The 15,132-nt window shown below is 41.8% G+C and overlaps 1 long non-coding RNA gene across 1 annotated transcript in view; it reads right to left on the bottom strand.

The window, feature by feature from the left end:
- Positions 1–10,098: 10,098 nt before the first annotated feature.
- Positions 10,099–15,132, bottom strand: part of LOC114107003 (uncharacterized) — an 11,074-nt gene continuing 6,040 nt past the window's right edge. The window contains exon 3 of the long non-coding RNA XR_003585273.2: positions 10,099–10,862. This is a non-coding gene — a long non-coding RNA (uncharacterized lncRNA). The remainder of the gene's footprint in view (positions 10,863–15,132) is intronic.

Raw genomic sequence — 15,132 nt, 5'->3', positions numbered from 1 at the left:
AGTTTCAAAGCATGGGCCTCAAAACCAGTGTCTCTCTTCCTTGTAATATTACTGTTTTGTGTGGGGTTAAGATGCTAGACTATCTCCTGTCTGCCTCAGAAAACAGACAGGATAACAGGAAACAGTTTCAGATTCCATAGTGATTATAGCTACTTAAGTTTGACTTACCAAATACTGTCTCAAACAGATGGTATGTAACATTTGATTAAGGGCTTATCCTGCAAGCCAAGAGAGAACATTTCTTTCCCTTTTAATATAGAAAAAAATGCGGAGAAGAAGGGAAAGAAGCTAACAACTTTGCTCATACCCCATGTGTGTCAGCTTTACCCAGTGTCTATGACTTTCCTAAAATTAACCTGTGCTTATCATGCAACTCCAGACTACAGTGTGTAATGTCAACACTACAGAATTTCAGTGAGGAAAGATATTGAAGATCATCAATTCAAAGACCATTATTTTATAGATAAGGAAACTGAGACCCTGAGAGGTATGCTGATGTGTTCTTAAGTCTTTCTTGTAGTAAGTCTGGGACCACATCTCCCAACTCTAGGACTGGCCTTCATACGTGCGAAATGTTCAATATGGAGGAAACATACCACTCTGCCCACACCGTTATTCTAAACTATCACCAATCTGTGATTAGCAATTATCAGAACTGAAAGCTGATGGGTGATGCCATTCAAGTCCAGTTAATGAGCCAAAAGCTGAGTTCTTCAAAACACTTAACATTCATCAGCATTTGGCTTCAGTTTGTGACAAGTGTTTTCAAAACACCACAGACAATTACAATATTCTTGGCTTTGCGGAGGGTAAACACACGATAAAAGAAAGTCAGAATTTCATAAATGACAGTCTCCAGAATGGAAATAATGAGTCCCACAGAGAAGGGACAATGTGTTCATCTTTCTAGCAGGCCGAATGCAATTTGGGAACTAATGAGGTCACTGGGAGATCACAGAGTGTGAATCTTCTGCTTGAGGAAGATGAAGAGGCCTCTTTTTATCATAGCAAAGCAAAGCTAACAAGCAGGACCAGGATGCCTAATGGAGGAATCACCACTAGTTTTAGGGCCCTTGGCCCCACCCCACTCACCTCCATGGCGATGGGCAGTGTCACAGGGGAGAAGGCTCCCTGCAGGGGGTACTGAGGTGTCCACTCCGTGTGGAAAAGCAGCATACTGAGAGGAGTTGGGAACCTATCACATGGTGTAACAGTTTTTGTGGGGGCTCTGAGGACCATGCCTTTAGCTTCACACTCCAGAATCCCAAGAACAGTTTTCATGGAATTCTCAAAGTTTGCTGGAACATTTTAGCTATGCTTTTATTTGTTTATTATGTTACCAGCTCAAAATCCAAACTGTGATTAATGTTAGGTTTTCTGAGATCGGAAATTACTTCAACAACAGGGCTTAGGATGATATTACCCAGTTAGCTAGCTTTATATGTATGAAAAAGATGTTAATCAAGTAAACAGTCGTTGACAATCAGCCCGTTAATAGTCAACATTTATTGAAAAGTCAGTGTGCCAGAAACAACGTTACATGCTTTCTTCAGATTATCTCATTCACTTCCCACCATGATTCCTTGAGATGATAATCATCATAATTATATTCAGGAATTTATTTAACATACACATATGTTGAACACCTGCTTATGTAACACACTATTCTAAGCAGTGGAATTACAGGAGTAAATCAATTGGTTTAAGTTCCTTGTTCCTGTTAGGTCCTAGAGCTGATGTCAGTTATTACTGCATAATCAACCTCCCAAAACCTACTGGGTTAGAACAATTAGAATTTATTATTGCTCATGCATGGGTTTCCTGAGTATTTTTTGGATCTTGGCTGAACTCACTTATGTATCTGTAGCCAATTGGCAGGCTGGTTGGTCTGGGGAGAAGACCCATCTCCACAGAGAAGACTCATCTCTACTCCACAAGGTTTCTCATCCTCCAGCTGCTCTCCTGAGCTTGCTCTATGGCAAAGGCAGGAGTCTCAAGGTGGAGAGTGGAAAGGGACAGGGCCTCTTGAGGCCTGGTTTGAGAAGGAACATAGCATCACCTTTGCCACATTCTGTTGGAAGACCTACCCAGATTCAAGGGTGGAGTCAGGGAGTACACCTCATGATGGAAAGAGTTGTGAAGTCCCATTGGAAAGCACATGACTACTGAGAGGCCATCAATGAAGTCCACCTTCTGCATATCTAAGGGTGACTAAAATGATGCTAAGGAATTCATGAAAATATTTTATTTGAGCCTCAAAATAATCTTATAAGGCAAATTTTATTAACATTCCCCAGATGAAGAAATGGAGGCCCAGAGAGTGTTAAAACTTGCCTGAGATCTATGAATATTTTCTGATGAAGCCAGGATTCAAACACAAGGGTCCCAGGCCTGAGCACCAACCCACTGTGCGATTCTTTCCAGCCTGGGCACTCTGGGAGAGAGAGAGCATAAAATATAGCCACATCCTGCAAGGCACTTGAAGGCCTGCTGGAGATACATAGCTTAAGTCCACAACAAATCAGTGACAGTACATGTCACTGACCCATACTTAAGAAATGCACTTTAAATAGTATTGGGGATGTGTAATATACAACAAAGCATCAGTTAGCAATACATCATATCACTAATCTATACTTGATAATTATCCAACACAAAGTGAAGACAAAGGGAACCAAGACAGGAAGAGACTGAATAGAGCCTCCAGGAGTATGGATACTTACAGCCAAAGGAGAGGGTTTTCTGATACAGCATCCCCTGAATTTCTTATAAAAAGTGCTTATAGAAAAATTCTGTTTCTTTAGAATTACACTTAATATTCCTAACAGATGACTGTAGCATTTGATTCAGCTGCAATCAATAGGAAACCTAATAATGACATTACTCAAGTAGAGTTTTGTTTTTTTGGTTTTGTCTTGTACAATAAGGAGTGTGGGGAAAAATAGCCCACAGCTTCACGGTAGTCAGATGACATCATCAAGGAAACAGGGTTCTTTCTGTCTTTGTTCTCTGCCATCCTGTGGACATATCCTTATTCTCAGGGTCTCATGGTGCCAGGATGGCTGCTATGCCCATGAGTATTCTTGTGCATTCCCAAAGAAGAAAAACGGGGAGGCAGGAAGCCCAAGGAGAGCATTCCTGCACATCCTACTTTTAAAATACTTTCCCATAGCTTCCACCCTGTCACACCCTCCTTACTCTCTTTGGCCAGAACTCAAGTCATGCATAGCTGCAAGGGAAACTGGGGAAGCTAATGTTGCAGTTGTCTGATTCCCTGCTGTGGGAAAAGAGAAAGAAAGCTGTTTTCTCCTCTACCTTCAACCACCATAACAAGGATGCCACACTGGTCCTAAGAAATTGTGGGGAAGTCACTAGGTAATATATGGGGGATTGTGGAAGATGAGGGCTATTTTAGTAAATTCATACAGATCCATGTCAGAGTTGATCCCCAATCTTTGTGGATAAGGATGCTCTTCTCTTACTGGCACAGGGAGAGGCCCTAGATCAGGGGATATTATCTTCTTAGGTAAGAAAGGTGGAAGGTCAGAAAGCTCTTCTTGCATCTTTCTCAAAGGCCTCCAGCAAAAAGTAACTGATACACCAAAGGGACATATTTTGAGTTGGCCTCTCCTGAACTGCTTTAGGGCAGGTGACCGGCATAGTAGGACTGCCATCAATAGCACCAGAGGGTGCTGAGTGCTGTTTCAGACTTGTTGAGTGTGAGCTGAGCATTGAGCCCTCAAACAGAAAATAAAAACCAGCATCCAGTTTCCGGAGAAAGGTCAGAATTTGAATTATAGGTGTGATACAAAGAGGAGAGGGCTGGCAATTTTATCCTCAGTCTGAAAAGACCACGTATGCTCAGTCTCTCCAAAGAATAAGTATACATTGAAAGCAGTGCTATGCAGTGACACGGGTCTGATATCACCTGGCTTCTGCCAGAGAGGGAGCACTAGACATTCACGCTCTCAAGTGGTCAGTGTCCTGGTGAAGAGCAACAGAGACTAGAATTGAGCAAGTGTTTTCCAGGCAACCTCTAAAGTTCAGACTAGCTGTAAGTGGACACAGCAGCTATTAACTGCTGTGAAATCTTAAGAAGGCAAATGTATTCATGTGATCTCCTTTCATTGCAAGCTTGAGAAACTCAGCTGAACTTGGCTTAAAACTGGCTTCAATAAAATCAATTTATTGGTTCATGAAAGAACAGGGCTTGTTTGGTTTCAGGCATGGCTGGATTCAGGGTCCAAGACCTCAGGACCCTGTCTCTCTGTAGTCAATCCTCATCTCTCTCTTCATTTGGGACTCTTTCCTAATATTGGACTCATTCTCTCTTTTACACATGCTTTTCCCCATGCATCTGGAAAAGGGAACAGGAAGCAATTTTAATCTAAATTATCTTTATAGCTTGTGATCCCAAAATGAGGGAAGGCCCTATTTTCTCACTAAGCACCTAAATAGCAAATCTGGACATAATCTGATTGAGCCTTCCAGGGTTCCCTGCCTATCCCAAGCCATGAGGATGGATTATTCTGATTGAGTAGACTAGGTCACATGCTGACTTCTCTGGGAAATTGGGAGATTCTGAAAAAAAAAAAGAAAAAAGAAAGCAGTTCTTTCAACAGAAGAAGTCCTTTCTTACAAGCCCTGTTGCAAACAAATTTTAATTTAATAACCAGATCCCTGTTACTGGTTAGCAGATTCAGACACAGGGAACTTTTTGATAACTGTGAAGATCTGTTTGACTCATTACCCTGTTGCCCACTTGCCCGTTTAACTAGTAAACAGCCTTTTTACCTTTCAGACACACTCCAGGCAGAGAAAGCAGATGGAGCCTCAGACCAGTCCATCCCAAGGCTGGGTGTTTTCCGTAACCAGATTCTGCCCTGGTTGCCTTATATTTACATATGCTTTAGATTATATTTGGCTCCGCCCCCATGCCTTCCTGAGCTACATCTTGGATTCCTATTCCATATGCTGTTTCTTCAGGGCCTTGAATATTACTTTATTCTACTCTGATACAACCCCTTTCCCAGTTCCCATGACTGGGTCTCCATCTTAAATGGCTACCTAGTGCTAGCTACCCCTGCATCCTGCTCTGCTCACTTGTCAACCCTTCTTCCTGTCCCCCACTGCTTGGACCACCCCTGAGCCATCTCTGAAGGCTGGTTCAGTTCCCCAGTTATGATAGTTGCTAACATCCCTAACAACTCTTCCTTAGTCTCTAAACATACAGGGAAACCAGAGCACATGGAACAACAATCTTGCAAGTACCCACACTGTGTTTATTGCTTGTAAACATTCCATCTTCTCTACAGAACCATGCAGAAGTGGGAAGAGCGCCAACTCCCCGGCTTCTAGATCACACTTTATCACCTGGGTTTTTAAAGAGCTTAGGCTGCTGGATATCAAGGCATCAGATCCCTTATAAAATAGATCATTCCCTTTCTGCCTGAGCTGCTTTTTTCCATTGAGTTCAGGCCTTGCTATGCAGTACTTACCACTTGGCCCTTCTATTTCCCCTGTATCTCTTTCCAAGTTCTTAGACATAGAAATGTCTTTCCCCTTCCCTCAGGAAAAAACAAAGAAGTCATGCACACAAATGCATACAAATAGACTCTCTTAGGTCTGCCCCATTAATTTCTCAAACATGCCCAGACATGAACTCCAGCAGAAGAATAGATGTGGGTTCAGGTTGAAATCTCTGCCACAAGAAGAGGCATGTTACTGGAAAACTGTTTCCCAATCTGGGTCTACATTACCAGAACCCTCTTGGTTTGTGTACTGGATACTGCTCCCACACCTCTTCCTCTCCTCTCAGCCCCGTCTTCTACTGCAGCCACTGCTCTAGGTGTATGTGTGTGGGGGGGGGGGGAGGGGGTCGTGTAGTCTTTGTCCAGCTTTACACAAGTGCAATCTAATTGTGTCTTAGTTGGGACTCCACCACATACCTGTTGCTTTCTGTCCCAGGACTTCTCCATGTCCAGTGCATGCAATATGCCCACAGGAAATTGCCTGGTATGTGCACATTACAATCCAGATGTCAGAGGGGAGCTAATGACCTGGGACCACCCTCGACCAACAGATGACGGAAGCAATGGATGCATAGTGCCTGCCTTGGTTTTCCAGAAAGCACTATTGAGATGCCATGTACAGGGCTCCTCAAAGGGGTCCAGAAGCTATCTGCAGTAGAGGCCAAACCAATAGCTCTTCCCTCCTTCCCTGTCTCACAGCTGTCCTTGTGCCTCAGTCTTCCTCTGTGCTATCACTTTTCAAATAAAATATCTCAGGCTCTGAGGTCAGGGAAGCCCAAGTTAAGCAAGTATACCAGGGTTTGTTGGCAATTGTCTAACAGTGCCAAAGCGACCTAGTTTCAAATTCTGTCTAACTGTGTGACCATGGACAAATTACTCAGCTACCTTGACAATTAATGGACCTCATTGTGCCTATCCAAATATCAAACTAGATAGCCTGGATGAGGGGCCCTGCAGGTGCCTGACACAGGGCTTCCCTCAGTCTAGAGTCATCCTCTACTTCTTTTTATTCTCACTCAATGTCCTGATACAAATAAGAGCCATATATATATTTACCAGTAATAGCACACATACATGGATGCATATGTAAATATCCATTGAACAATTTAAAATAGTGTGCTTTAAATAAATTATATTGTCATATTTTTCCAAAGGTAAAAATTGGGGGGGGGGGGGGGACTAGGTTTGTGATGGAGTGATAGAGTGCTTGCTTAGTGTATATGAATCCCTGGGTTCAATCCTCAGCACCACTGAAGGAAGGAAGGAAGGAAGGAAGGAAGGAAGGAAGGAAGGAAGGAAGGAAGGAAGGAAGGAAGGAAAGAAGGAAAAATTTTGTGGATGTAGTAAATATTCCCTGAAAGGAAAGAATACATCCTTGTTTTGGATGATGCACTTCATGCAGATCCCAAATGGGATGAGGAAATGCATTCTTATTTCTATCAGAGCAGAAATGCCTTCCTTTCACAAATTTTAAGCTAAATGACCTTCTTGTCCTCTCTGAATGTTTATTTGCTTATTTATATATATTTATTATATACACATATATATGTATGTATATATGTTTGACAAAGTGGGTAAGATAGTAACCATGGTTGTTTCCCAATAAAGGAATTAAATTCTGAACTAAGGAAAACACACTTAAGTCCCTGGGGTTAAATCAGGATAGCAGTGTAGCTGCTCGGGCTGTTATCAATTGTAACTGTGCCCCAGCAGACACCCACAGGAAGCTCTAAGCATACTATCACCCATAATACAGAGGGTCAGAACAGACTTGAACATACAGGCTCAGTCATATGCAATGCTAATGACAATCTACCAGAGAATAACAATTCTTAAACTTTTTACAGATGATGATGATGATGACGATGATGATTACTATTATTTGGGGGTTTTGTTTGTTTGTTTTAGTTTTGGTACTGCAGATTGGATGAAGGGATGATTTACCATTGAGCTATATCCCCAGCCCTTTTATTAAGTTTTGAGATTAGGGTCTCACTAAGTTGCTGAGGCTGGCCTCGAACTTGCAATCTTCTTGCTTTAGCCTCTCAAGTCTCTGCAATTACAGGCATGTACCCCTGCGCCTGACTAATGGCAGATTTTTAAAGAATATGGTGCAAAGGGAACATTTCATTTGTGTATTTCTTGGGTGCTTTTAAGAATATATCAATGGGGCTGGGGTGCAGCTCAGTGGTAGAGTGCTTGCCTTACATACACAGGGCCCTGGGTTTGCTCTTCAGTAACACAAATATAAATCAACAGAAAAAAAAAAAAGACCGGTATTTGTATTTTTTAAAAACAGTGGGAAGAATATGAATGGAGGCTATGTATATCTGTATTTTTCTGTATTTTCTAAATTTCAAAAGAAAAACTTGCCAACAAATTATTTTTAAAATTGCTTCAAAATTATTTTTAAATTATTTCAAGACACAAAAGTGCACCAGAATTTTTTCTTTTAATCTCCTAAGTTTCATGAGTATTCTAGACCCTTTCCAGGATATACAAGTCTTAGGTCAAGAGCTCGTGTGTGTGTGTGTGTGTGTGTGTGTGTGTTTGTGAGTTTGTGTGTTTTGCTGGAAATTGAGCTTGTACATGTTAGGCAAGCTCTATACCACTGAACCACACCCCAGCTTTCTGGTCAAAAACACTAAAGGAAAGAGCCATTTATTTTCCTACTCATCATTCTCTTCCATTTTTCACCCCCAGACTTTGCCACATGCTTCAACTCACACTATACTATCTCTTACATTTTTAAAAATATTTTTATTAGTATTAATGTACCTTTATTTATTTATTTGTTTATATGTGGTGCTGAGAATTGAACCCAGTGCCTCACACATGCTAGACAATTGCTCTACCACTGAGCCACAACCCCAGCCCCTACATTTTGTTTTATATTTATGCACGGTATTCCTTAATTTACCTAACACTATTTATTAAGCAACATCTCCTGTTTGTCTGTATTGTGCTAGTTTGGGGAGATAAAACAGATGGAACACATGTGTTCCCAGTCTTCAATACTTTTTGGCCACATGAGCATGGCCAATTTCTCATTGAGTCTTAGTTTCAGTTGGTTATAATAATAACAACAACTTTTGAAGGGTTGAAAAAATTTTTCTGAAACAAGCTTAATATTGCATGTAGCACATGGGAAGTGCTCAATTTCACAAAAAGAAGTAGAGATCAAAATGCAGGTGGTTTCTCACTAGATGTGTGGGGGAGGAAGGGGCAAGCTCTTTCCTTTTTGAGAGTCCCTGTTTCCACTGTAAAATGGGGCAGTAACTTTGTCAAACTTAGTGGGTTGGGATGAGGATTAAATGAAATAAAGAATGTAAAGACTGGTCATATCATGCTATGGTTTGAATGAGTACCACAAAGTTCGTGTGTTGGAAACTTAATTCCTGCTGCAGTTCAAATATGTTTTCCCCCTCTGAAACTTGATATTTGATTGTCATTGTGATAGTGTTGGAGGTGAGGCTTCATGGTGGTATTTCATGAGGGCAGAGCCTTCATTGCATGAACTGGTATCTTTCTTGAAGGAATGGGTGAGCTATTGCAGGAGCCTGGACTCCCTTTTCTCTCTTCCACAAGCACCCCCTTGCCTTTCTGCCTTCTGCCATGTGTTTAAGCTGCAGGAGGCCTCCCCAGGAGCCTCACACCATGCTCTTGAACTTCCCAGCCTCTAGGACTATGAGCCAAAAACAACTTTTATAGATTGCCTAATATCAAGTATTTAAATAGAGTAACAGCAACAGAAAACAAACTAAGACAATCCCAAAGCAACAGTGTTGAGAGGCAGAAACTTTAAGGGGTGAAGAGGTAGGTCATGAAGGTTCTGCCCTCACAAATGGAATGATGTTGTTATTGTAGATATAGTACATAGGTTACAGCTGAAGTCACAGGTACAAGTGAGACTTCCTGGCAATAGGGTGTAGAATGAGAATTAAATAGAGCTAAGTATGGAACCTTGGGTAACAGCCCTATTTAAGCCACAAACAGAAGAAAAGTCTGCTGCAACAGGATAGAGAAAGGGAGGATGTAGGAGTGAGGAAAAAATCAAGATAAGGTGGTGTTAAGGAAGAGCAAGTTTCAAGGAGGAGGAAACCATTGGCAAAATTGAATGTGGAGAGATGTCAACTAAGTCAAGGACTGAAGATCACACATTGCATTTGGCAACTGGTCAGTCACCTTGACTTTAGCAGGTGTGATTTTGATGGAGTGCATGGAAAGCAGAGTGGTGGGTTGAGAAGTCCACAGGGTAGGGGGAGTGGGTCACTGTGTAGACCATGAGCTCTAGGGCTTTGCTTATGAAATAAAGGAGAAAGAATGCTATAGATTGAGTTAATTGCAGGTCGGGGTAACTGGGTTTTCCTTAGGGAGGCCAATGCTCTAAGAAGTTCAGATCCTATTGCAAGAGCCAATTATTGGTGATAAAGCTTGAAACACAGGAGGGAAAAAAAAGCATTAATTAATAGAACTAGCACTGGAAATATCTTCCTGCTATAAGATACCACAAATCTTTGGTGCAAAGACAAAATAAATGGATCAGTCAATGAAGGATGAGCAAAAGTGACAGCTTATTTCTTCTTTATGCCTAATACTATGACCAGCACAATACTTTTAAATGGCATTCATTTGATAAATAATTGTTTGTTCTTTTTGACTTGGTCTCTATAAGAATGGCACTGAGTCCATCTGATAAACACTAAACTGAGTTAATCCATCAATGGTGGAATGAGAAGTTGCAGAGTGAAGGAAAACAGAAGAGAGGGTGTTTATAGGAGTTGCCAGTGTGAGTTATGAGGTTGCTAGAACACTTCACAGTGCAAACACTTATCAAATGACTGCTGAAGATGTTTCATGTCAAGTCTTGACTGCCAGTCTACCAGCTTCTATTCTCACCATCTTTCCATTTCAATATCAAACAGACTGGGGCAGAGAGGATAGAAGAGAACAGGATCGCATGGTGCAGGAGCAGAAGGTGTCACCAGCTCATCTCAGCTCTTTCTGTCTGCTTCCCTTACCAACTAGAATGGCAATTTCTTGAGAACCACCACCAAGTCCTTGCATGTGGTAAGGAGGCGCTTGGAGTTTGTGGGGAAACTGTAGGATGGGTCACATGATGGACGAACAGCAATGGAGGCTCAGTATGTAAAATCTGTTCTAGCCGATGTTGAAGCAGAGAAGTACAAAGCTCAGTCCTTGTCTGAAGGCACTCACCATGCAGGTGAGAAACAGAAAATGCATTCCAGAAGTGGACCATGATGGTTTCAGCCTCGTGCCAAATGAGGGAACCCAGGGACATGCATGAACAATGACCAACAGGAGGGTAGCCTAGAAATGGCAGAAGAAACAAACGACATGGGTTATTTGCTTAGGTTATGAGCATCCAAGGGCAAAAGCTGCATTCATAGAACATATTTCCAAATCCTGATAAAACTATGCAAATAAATCACTAGACACTAGAGAGATCAAGCCATGGTCTGTCAAGATGAGTTGGCTGGAGGGTAGTGACTATGGCAAGAGCTGAGACAAGTAGAGGAAGTCCATCATGAGGAGGGTTCCAGGTTACTGACATGTACACTCAGGAGACCCATAGGGCCCTCCAAAGACCCACAATGTGCTTGCTACCAGCCATTGGTGCCTGCAACACAGAAGCACCAGCATGCCAACCATGTTCTCTGGAGATATAGCATCCACAGCTGGGCAGGTAAGGGGTGATGGTCCCTTCCCCCTTGCTCCTCCTTGCCAAAGCCACTGGGGAAACTGAAACATGGATAGACAGGAGGAGGGAAGCTTTGAACCAGAGCAAGATTCAAAGTTCATGGGCTTCGCCTTTCAAATCTGCAGATTTCTACAATCTGTTGATGAGGGATAGAAAAGGGGGTTAGCATAGAACTGTGGAAAGTACTATTTAGGAGGAAAACCAAATCCATTTCACCTTTGTGCCCCCAATATGTTGATATTTCCCAAATAACCACTTAGATATCAGCAATGATATGTACATTAATACACATATCCAGGCATGTGTGCATATGAACAATAAATCAAGGAGTCAATATTTTCATAGGATAAAAATAGCTTCACTCACAAGGGGACATTTGTTGTCCCCTGCATGCATTGAACCAGGTGTCTAACCTATTAGTCCATTTTTCCCTTCGCAAGAAATACCACATTATCCTCATTTCTCAGATAAGAAGACTAAAACTTCAAGATGTTTAATAGCCCAAGTTATGCAATTTGCAGGTGACTAGTAAGTAGTGCTTCCCTCTTAACCTCCTCTTACTGCTTATCCTAAACCAGGTTTCATTAAACCATTCTCTTGCTTTTTAACCATCTCATTCTATGAATGTTTAAACTTCATTCCAGAGAAGTTAAAGGACTTCACCAGAAGTCGTGTGATTATTTAGTAACAGAGAAAGAAATTGTAACATGAAATGGTCTTCTAACCTTTGCTACAGGGCTTATAATAAGCCTATTAAAAGAAAGAAGATGGGGGGAGAAGGAGGAGGAGAAAACATTGCAAACTGTCCTACCAACATATTATTACACTTTTGTTTAGAACAGCAATTGTCATTATCTTAAGCGATTGCAGCACAAGAGAGGTGACGGGCTTTGGCTGTGCTCTTTTCTTACCCAGCCTGAGGAACAGAGGAATCCTGTAGAATTCTAACCTTCCTGGGAAGGTCAAAGACATTGTTACCCCTTCTACCACCAGCTCTGTAAAAACAGGTGCATGCTGTCAGTTTGCACAATGCCCAGCACACAAGTTCAATAAATGTGTGCTGATTAGATAGTCAATATAAATCAATATGCCCTGGACAAAAGAAATATGTTCTTTTCCCCCCTTTACATTGTAAGTATACTACTAATAAACAGATTTGCTTTGGTTTTCCTCCTCCCAACTCATTTCTGTGCAACTTTTATTTGCATCTCTGGTTTAGACACAAATGGTGTCATCCATCATCTCTTCTGAGCTAACCACCATGACATCATGACCTATGATAGACTCCAAGGCCTGGTCTGGTAGGCTGATCTCTCTCCATTTGTGTATTATTTTTTCCTTTGAGTTAGTTGAGGCTGTTGTGGTTTGTAATATAGCTCATACTCTGGGATCTGGCTCCCAGACTCTCTGTACCCCCAGTGAGGGACGAAGGGCAAGACTCTGCAGGCCCCTTCCCTGCTGACAGATGGTGCCAGAAGGCCTGTGTGGAAACTCATGAAATGAAGTGGGAGTTTTCTCTCCCCACTTCCATTAAATTCTAACCCTATGGCCCCTCACCCACATCACAAAGCCTAGCCATGTCCCGTAGGCAGTCTCTGCCAGCCAGGCCAGGTCTGATCCTGCTCTCTGAAGGTCTGAATGGGGAGTTCTAGAAGGAAATACAGCTCTCATTCCAAAGTTGTTTCATCTTCATAGGGGGAAAAAATTTTTTTTTTTTCAGAGAAAGGTAAATGCAGCTAATCTGAGAAATCTTGGTTGATTATTTACTGTTACTTAACCTTCAAAAGATTCCACTGCACAAGGGGAGGGCAGGCGTTTATACAGTTCATAGCCCAAGTAACTGCTCTTTCCATGGACAATGAGCTATGCTCAGCCAGTTAGCCTGGGCTTATATGCAAAGAGGCCACCTTTGCAGCCCTCTCCACCTCCCAGAATACCTTCCTGTGGCTGCTCATAGCAGCTGACTTGCTAATGAAGTGGAAGGTATCAGATTTCCCATGATTCCTGAATTATTGATGCACTACTATACAAATTAGATTTTCCTGTGCACCTGATCATCCTTAGCTAATCTTGATAGCATGTAAGTGATGCTGTTAATGTTGTTTTAAAATATGGTTCTAAGGTTTCAGAGCATCATTTTTCTAGGACTTGAGTTTTCAGGCCAAATCTTTGTTCAAAGATAAGAACTATTCTTAGAATTATTATTATTATTACTATCTGCAGCAATCATTCAAAACATGTAAATTCAGCCTACAAAATAGATAATAACACCTTGTAGAAGTACATGTTAAGGGTGCCATGTCACAGGATACAAGGAACACTGTCCATCTCTCGTGGGGTCCTTAAAAAATATAGTAAGTAGGGGCTGGGGTCGTGGCTTAGCAATAGAGCGCTCGTCTAGCACATGCGAGGCCCTGGGTTCGATCCTCAGCACCACAAAAAATAAATAAATAGATAGATAGATAGATAGATAGATAGATAAAGGTATTGGGTTCAACTACAACATATAGTAAGTAAAAGTAGAATGGTTTTGTTCCAGAAGAGGCAAAAGCAAAATGCATAAGGTAAACAGACTCAACCAAACATGAAAAACAACAATACGCACTTCATTATTGCTATATCAGAGCAACTGGCTACAAATAGCAACTGACTACAAATCACAGAGGCACAGCTAATGGCTAAAGTGAATCAATGGTTGATTCTCACACATAAATAACACTGTAGTTACACAGTCATGAGACACTCAAGTCCTCTCTTTTTTTTCTCTTCTGCTATCTTTAATCACATGACTCGAGGTGGTTGCTGAAACCCCAGTAACCCCATCCATGTCCCAGGAAAAAAGAGAAAGGAAAATAAGGACAAAAAAGAGTGTCTTAGCCTATTTCCCAGAATCCCTGCACATAGATTTGCCAGATTTGGCAAATAAAAATACAAATATATTACATGAGAGATTCATATGTATATTTAGAATCAAAAATTATTCACTGTTTACCAAAATTCAAGTTCAATTGGGTGCCTTATATTTTCTCTGGCAAGCCTGACCACCCAAAAATATCTCCTTAGGTTTCCTTAGCCATCCCTACCGTAAGGGAGCTGGGAATGCTGTCTTTTAGCCAGGCACATCGCCACTTTGGAGTTGTTTTACGGAGGAGAAAAGAAGCAGAGTGAATATTGAGTAGGAAGCCAACAGCAAAGGTGAGTCTGGGAAAGGGAGTCAGAGCCTCATTCATCCCCCACATCCTCTGAAGAATCCCTTGCCTGCATCAGCCCCTTATGGCCTCCGAAAGTTCATGGCCTTTATGTCTTTGCTCTAGATACAAAGTAAAGATTCAGATTTCCAATAAACATACAAGAAGTGATGTATGTAGGTGACCTTTGTCTTCTTTAAAAAGGTCAGATAAAAACCAGTCTCAGTGGCACATGCCTGCAATCCCAGTGACTCTGGAGGCTGAGGCAGGAGGACTGTAAGTTCTAGGCCAGCCTCAGTAAATATGCTAGACCCTGTCTCAAAATAAAAAACTTACAAAAGGGCTGGGGATGTAGTTCAGTGGTAGAGCACTTGCCTAACACGTGCAAGGCCCTGAGTTTAATCCTCACCCAAAGAGGGGACAGGACCGATGATAATAATACTGCCACCTCTCAAAATATTTTTGGAATTTAGATCTGGAAGAAGCAGACATCTTCCCTTACGAGGCATACAGGAAGTTGGGGCAGGGCTAAGGATGCCTTAGCCATTTGTCATCTCTGAGTAGAAATTTTCAGCAACTTCCACTCTGCATCCCACTAACACCATTCCTCCCCAGAACCTTCTCCCATCGTTGTAGGAACACAGATTCTCTTGTGAGGTGTCAACAGCTCTGGCCAGTGGACCCAGGACAT

This window comes from Marmota flaviventris, chromosome 3 (genome assembly GCF_047511675.1).
Source record: "Marmota flaviventris isolate mMarFla1 chromosome 3, mMarFla1.hap1, whole genome shotgun sequence".
Classification (NCBI taxonomy): Eukaryota; Metazoa; Chordata; class Mammalia; order Rodentia; family Sciuridae; genus Marmota; species Marmota flaviventris.
This window is presented reverse-complemented; position numbering and strand designations above follow the sequence as displayed.